Source organism: Lycium ferocissimum, chromosome 1 (assembly GCF_029784015.1).
Source record: "Lycium ferocissimum isolate CSIRO_LF1 chromosome 1, AGI_CSIRO_Lferr_CH_V1, whole genome shotgun sequence".
Taxonomy (NCBI): Eukaryota; Viridiplantae; Streptophyta; class Magnoliopsida; order Solanales; family Solanaceae; genus Lycium; species Lycium ferocissimum.
Genome location: NC_081342.1, coordinates 20342213 through 20349910, shown reverse-complemented (window position 1 = coordinate 20349910; position 7698 = coordinate 20342213). Strand labels below are relative to the sequence as shown.

At 37.3% G+C, this 7698-nt stretch overlaps 1 long non-coding RNA gene across 1 annotated transcript; it reads right to left on the bottom strand.

Annotated features, from left to right (window-relative positions):
* Positions 1 to 2726: 2726 nt before the first annotated feature.
* LOC132051889 (uncharacterized) lies at positions 2727 to 6696 on the bottom strand. Its single transcript, XR_009413907.1, has 4 exons — positions 6456 to 6696; positions 5929 to 5975; positions 4004 to 4079; positions 2727 to 3851 (listed from the first exon to the last, which is right to left on the bottom strand). It is a non-coding gene; the product is annotated as an uncharacterized LOC132051889 (long non-coding RNA).
* Between the last annotated feature and the right edge of the window lie 1002 nt (positions 6697 to 7698).

The following is a 7698-nucleotide window of genomic DNA, read 5'->3' as shown; positions in this document are numbered from 1 at the left end:
TTTCCAATTTTTTGACTGGATTTCGTTTGTGTAGCACCGGGAATTACTTCATAAGTGTTTTCTTCTCATTCCATTGTTCTGCTTTCTTCTTCTCTTCTTCTTCTTCTTCTTCTTCTTCTTCGTCCGCCATTGTTGCTCAAGAAAGAAAAAAACGAGACAGCCTGATTTTGTAATTTTTTGACTGGATTTTGTTCGTGTAGCACTGGGAATTACTTCATAAGTGTTTTCAGCTCATTTGGTAAGTAAAACAATGCTGTTTTATTTCAATTTTTCATGCGGATATAAATCTACTGATTTTGCAACAACTTACAGTAGCTGTTGTAGTTGTTGCAACTTCTACAACAGATTATGTAGTTATTGTAATTGTTGCGACCATTGCTAAATATGTTATTGTATAAATAACCTGCAAAAACTGAGTGAGTTGTTGCAGTAAGTATTCCACTTGTTGCAACAACTCAATGATCTGTTGGAGTCAGCTTCAGTTTTTGTCTCAAAATAGAACCCAAAAAGCGAAGTCAAGCATAAATGCATTATTGACTTGCTGCAACAAGTGTAATACTTGTTACAACAGGTAATACACCTGTTGCAACAACTCACTAATCTATTGGACATCTTCAACAGTCTGAAACAAAACCCAAAAAATTAAAGCTGCTTCCAACAGATTATTGACTTGCTGCAACAAGTGGACTACTTGTTGCAATAGGTATATATATAATACACCTGTTGCAACAACTCACTAATCTGTTGGACATCTTCAACGAAATAAATTACCAAAACTCGAAGTCGACTCTACAGCATTAGTGATTTATTGCAACAAGTTGATTACATGTTGCAACAAGTAGTCCACTTGTTCCAACAATTCAATAATCTATTGGAACAACTACTGCAGTTGTTTCATTTTGTCATAGTTTGATATGTACTCTCATGACCAATTTTTTGTTAAACAAAATATCTTCAGGTACCTCGAACACCACTAATGGGGGACTCAATAACAATAGGGGTTGATTGTCATGGTGAATGGATCAAGAAGAACAATCGATATATTTGGCGATAGAAGGGTAGTGACACGTTAGAGACGATAGCGATGACTGTCCAAAGAGATGTTGTGTTTGATGATTTTGTGAACCTAATCATCACCTATTGCGAATTAACCTGTGAACCAAAAGATCTTGCCATCACTTACATGCACATCTCTTTTGAAAATCAGAGGGTCTTTCCATTTAAGATAACTGATCAGGTTCATTTGCGTGCTTATTTAAATGATGTAGCTAGGCCCATTTTAAGGGTATACGTTGTTGGAAGCCCGGTAGAGAACCATAATTTATCTCAAGACCAACAAGATGTGTTAAATAATGAATTGGCTGGGGTGGATATGGATATCCCAAATAATGAAAGTGGGGCTGACCAGATTCCTATAACCGAAGTTGCGAGCAATACAGTGGACACTACATAATCAATACAGTCTAGCCATGTTCAAGATGATGAAAAAGGGTTTTTATAAAGGAATGTCATTCAAGAACAAGGAAGCACTAGCAACTTCATTGAAACTTGCTTGCTTGAAGAAAGATTTTTGAATCAAGAAGGTGATTAATTCATGTACTGTGTATTGCTTCATATGTGTACATCCGGAGTGCAAGTGGTGGCTGAGGGCTGTGAAGCTTTTAAGTTCTGACAGATTTTGTATCAGAACCTACATAAAGCATCACACATGTGGTTCTGAGCACATTACGAGCCATCCATACGCCACAGCGAAAGTCATTAGTGAATACTTCAAAGATAAGTTTCCTTACGGTAAAGGCCCATCTATAAAAGATATGATTCAATCAATCCGTACAGAATTGGGTTGTAAGGTAAGTTATTGGAACGTCTGGAAGGGCATGGAGATTGCAAAGGCTTTGACAAAGGGGACACATGAGCACGGGTATGTGGTGCTTGATGCGTACCATTATATGCTTCGTTCTGCAAATCCAGGAAGTAAGACGACATTGAAGGTTGATGAATATGGGAAGTTTAAGTATTTTTTTTGTAGCCTATAAGGCTTGGATGCTTGGTTTTGCGCAAGAAAAAAGTCATAGCTGTTGATGGGACATTCTTAAGGAGCAAGTACGAAGGAGTGTTGTTGTCAGCAGTCGCACAAGATGCGGAGAATCATATTTTTCCGGTGGCATTTTGTGTAGTGGAAAAGGAGTGTGATGCTTCGTACAAATATTTTTTTGAACAAATGAGAAGCTATATAGAGGATACCCCTGAGTTATGCATAATTTCTTATAGACATCCAAGTATCAAAAAGGCAGTTTCAATTGTCTTCCCTACATGTCATTATGGTTTTTGCATGAGGCACCTAGGGAAAAATCTGAGAACCACCTTTCACAATGGGGCGGTCGTATCTTAATTTTATAAAGCAAAGAAAATCATACAATATTGATGTCTTCAATGACCATTTCAATCAAATCAGAGATTTGGTTCCTGGGGCCGCCAAACATCTTGAACGTGCTGGATTCCACAGATGGAGTAGGGCATTCTGCCTCGGAAATAGGTATTTGCACATTTCTGTTTCCAATGAGTAACACATCTGCTGCAACTAACAGGTTACTTGTTGGAACAAATATTCTACTTCTTGTGATTTTTCCAAGAGCTGAGCCACCTGTTCCAAAACTAATATGTTTGTTTTGTCAGGTATAATTTTATGACGACAAACGCTGCTGAATCGATGAACTCAATGTTCAATGTTAAAAGAGAATTTCTCATTACTGCTCTATTTGATTCCATAAACAGGAGGTTTACTGAGAAATTTCATGAGAGGCGTATGGAGTTCATCGACTCACCAACCATCTTTGTTCCCTCAATGAAAAAAAAAAATATCAAAATTTGTCAACTTGGGGAATAAGTTATTGGCCCATCAAATTGCCAACTACAATTTCAGCGTCATCGGCCACGGTTCGATTTACAGTGTCGATCTGCAAAGAAGATCTTGTACTTGTAGAGTTTTTGACCTGGATAAAATACCTTGTCCATATGCTATGGCAGCGCATCGAGTCCAATATGGTGAACACTTTGGATGGCGGATTTATGACAACTCATCTCCATATTATAGGGTGGAGAATTACATAATTGAATACTCTGAGGAAATGAATCCCGTGCCTTCTGAAGAATCTTGGGAAGTTCCTATGGAGATTTTAGAGAGAGAAATACCTCCTCCATATGTTGATCCGAACAAACCGGGAAGAAGATGGACAAAAAAATATCAGAGGTGTTTATTAAAAATGGAAACTTACTCAATGCTGAACATCAAGTAAGCCTACTGAAGGGTACACAAGGAAAGAGGTTAAGGATGCCATCTTTAATATCAAAACTACAAAAAGCCCAAGGCCAGATGGGTTTAGCAGTGGGTTTTTCAGGGTTACTTGGGCCATAACAGGAGAGGAGGTGACTGATGCAGTACTGAATTTTATGAGAAATAGGAAACTACTTCAACAACTAAATGCCACTGTGATCACACTTATTCTCAAAATAAACAAACCTGAAAATACAAGCCAGTTCAGGCCAATAGCTTGTTGTAATGTAGTGTATAAGTACATATCCAAGCTATTATGCAGCAGATTAAAGCAAGTACTGCCACACCTAGTGAACCAAACACATGCAAAGATTTGTCCAGGGCAGGTCCTTACTGCACAATGTACTGATTTGCCATGATTTATTGAGGCACTACAACAAGAAAACCTCAGCAAGATGCATGATGAAAATCGATCTCAGGAAAGCTTATGATATGGTAAGGCCGGAGTTTGTATCAGAGATGCTGCATGGGTTTGGTTTTCCCCCAAAATTCTGTCACTTGATCATGACTTGTGTAACTACAACAAAATTCTCAATTAACGTAAATAGAGAGTGTCATGGTTACTTTGAGGTAAGAGGGGATTGAAACAAGGGGACCCTATTTCCCCTCTCTTATTTGTACTAGTCATGGAGTACTTAACCAGAATATTGACAAAGATGGCACAACTACCTGATATCAGATTTCATCCCATGTGTAAGGCTCAAGAGCTGACTCATTTACTCTTTGCAGATGACTTGATGATATTCTGTAAAGGGCATGAAGCATCAGTAAAGAGGATCATGAAGGCTTTGAATCACTTCTCACAAGTGTCAGGCCTGGTTGCTAATATAGACAAGTCAAACATGTTTGTAGCAGGTGGGGATACTGATACTAAAGAGAGCCTACTAAGATTGACAGGGTATGCTACAGGAACCTTTCCCATTAAGTACTTAAGATTCCCCTTGTCACCTAAGAAATGGAGCAATTTGGATTGTTTTCAACTTAGCAAGAGGATTATAGAGAAAATAAGAGCTGTATCCACTAGACAGTTGTCATATGCTGGTAAATTACAAATAATCAACTCTGTATTATTTTTTTTGCATAACTTTTGAGGAGCAGTCTTCTTATTGCCACAAAGTGTCTTAAAGGATGTGGATAAGAGATGTAGATAGTTCTTATGGGGAAGCAATAAAGAAAAGAAGAAAATTTCTCTAGTTGCCTGGGAAAAACTTTGCAGACCCAAACAAAGAAAGGGGACTGAATATTAAAGGGTGCAAGATGTGGAATATGGCTTCAATGGGAAAACATATCTGGTTTGTCATGGAAAAGAAGGACCTGTTATGGGTCAAATGGATGAAGATTTTTGGGAACACACTCCACCTTCAGACTACAGTTGGTATTGGAAGAGATTGCATAAACTGAAAATGAAAATGGTTAGCTGGTATAGAAATGACCACTATTGCCTAACAAATAATGGGCAATATTCTGTGACAATGGGGTACTTGCAGTTGATGGAAAATGCTACCAAAATGGAGAATGCAGATCTTATATGGAACAGAGTTACAATGCCAAAGCACAGATTTATTCTATGGCTTGCTGCTCTAGGAAGACTATTTACAAAAGTGAGGTTAAAGCACATTGGGCTAGGCAGGGATGATGACTTGTGTGTCATGTGTAATACAAGAGCTCTTAGGATGACACACACCTGTTCTCAGGATGCCCATGGACAAGGAATATATGGGATGCAGTACATGGTTGTTTAAAGACACAAATACACTTCAGGGGAGCCATGGAAGATCTACAGGCTATCAAGATGAAGCATTGGATGAGATTCAAAAAAGAAACAATGGCAGCTGTATATGGAGCAGTGATATACTACACTTGGATGGCTAGGAACAACAAAAATTTTCAGAATAAGAATGTGCATAGCAGTCTAATATTACAACAAATCCAATTTGTAATTAGGGAAAGGATAGATATATTTAGATACTCAAAGAGAGGTAGCAAAAATAGAGATTTTATATGTGAGGTTTGTAATTAGAGACAACTCAGGGATCCAAGTATATGGATGGCCTTTTAGATGTACTGATTCCTTTATTTTGTTGGTATGCTAATGCTTTACAGTTTATTGCCAAAAAAAAAAAAAATGTATTTACCTAGTTATAAGCAGATGCCATCGAGACAGCTCCCCACATAAAAGATGTAGTAGAATAAATTCTGTGTACGTCGTCAGAAAATCTAGTGGCTATGAAGTCACAATTCGATCACCAATATCAAGAGTTCGTAAAAATACAGTAAAACATCCATTATTCAAAGACACCCAAAAAACTTGATTGATTATTGGGAGGACCATTTGAATCGCCAACCAATATATTACTAGAGTATAAATATCCTTGTCCCCTGGTGGAATATTTATATGTATGCCTTGGAAATATAGTACATCGAATTCTCATATTAATATCAAACAAAGAAAGATTACTAATAAAAACGTAAATAAAGAAGAAAGGAATATGCATATGACGATTCTAGTTCCAGGAGACCTACTTAATAATTCATAATATAACTAAGCAACTTTTTGAGCAAAATGCCCAATTACAAATCAGTTATCAACATACCTTCGTCGACTCACTTCACAACAAAGCAGCCCGTGCAGCACCTTAATCTACAACAATGACAATAATACTCTCGTCAAACTAAGGAAACACTAGTATACCATATATTGAGTGGCAAGCTCCGTTTATAGTAAATCGGATAGCATCTTCCCTTGTTTATTTTACATCCCTTAAGTGCAGAACAACAATAACAACAAAAACAACCACATCATACCCATCAATTTTCAACCACAAATTAGCTTAGAACAACTTCTAAACAGCTCACACGACAACATCAACATTGTATATGTTTTTTGATAGTAATTCCGTATTTTTCTCATCCAACAACTTAGCTATGACTTGGATAAACTTAAATACATCTAGGAGAGGAGAATTCTTACCTCAATCCAGCAAGAAAACACCTTAGAACAGTTCAACATACTACAATATCTCAAATACGATCTCTGACCTTTATTTCACAAGTTCTCAACCAAACGATCTAGTTATGACCCAAATAATCTCAAATACGTGAAGAAGGAGTATAATATTACCTCAAACAACTAAGACAGATTCGAATCTGAGATAACTTCAACTTGGGGTAACCTCTAAATCAACAGCAACGAAGAAAAACTACGATCTACTAGCACCACGGGATTCCGACAAAAAATTTACGTTATTTTCCTATGGATCTTCTCTTGAGTGGTTTGGGATCTCTTAAAGAGCATTTCGGGGGTGTTTGGGAACTGGTTTAGGTGAAAAATGACAAAGTAAGAAAGCTAGAAGGCCTGAAATAGCCTTAAAAGGTTGGCCACAGCCTCAAGTGGGTCCCAAAGGGGTTGCCTGTGCAGTCCGGCTAAAACGTGCATATCTCCCTACCCCGACGTCATATCGACGAATGGTTTATTGAGTTGGAAACTAGATTCGTAGACCTTCAATTTGGTGGGAGGATCACCCCGTAACTCCTAGTATATTGGGAGAAAATCTCAGTGACATCAGACTACAATTTCAATAAACTTATGAACGTAACTTGCGATAACTTTTATTTTACTACTTGCTTGACTTCAACACTTAAGATACGACTATTATACGATTCAAATACCTCATAACACTACTTTCTTGGCATTTTAATAACTCTTAGTATTACCCTAAAAGTACGAATTATAACATCGGTCCGTACCTCCAATGTACAGTCCATAAGACACTCCATAAGTCGAGAAATTTCGCCGAAACTTATTCTTTCTGATTCGCTTAACCTTTAACCCTTCCAATACCTACTAAACATGGTTTTAAACAAACAATTACCACGTGGTTGTTTGGTGTCTTACTGTCTTATATAGAAAACAAAGTATTTAGTAATATTAATATTTAATTAGTCGATTATGGATACGTTTCAAAAATTGAGAACTCATCGAGGAAAGCTATAATATTATATTTGAATCGTCTTTTTTCTAAATTAAGATCCTGTTACAGTGATTTATTCATTTATTCACTTCTTTTAATGTCCACTCCGCCTATGAAAATTTTTGCATGCGTGCATTGCCTTCCTTTTATTATCTTTAGACAAATTGTTTTTGCATGTTCCAAATATGAGAAAAGCAGAATTTCATACCTTGTTCTCGGGCATGCATCCGCTACCGCCAAACATTCACGTATCATGGCTTTGTCTACACATGAAAAGAGTTCGAGAAACCTCACCCCTTGTACGAACGTGAACAAGTTTCGAGAAGATGTATTTTCTAGTATGGGCAGTGGCAGCTAGAAATTTCGCTAAGGAGGTTCAAAATACGAAAATGT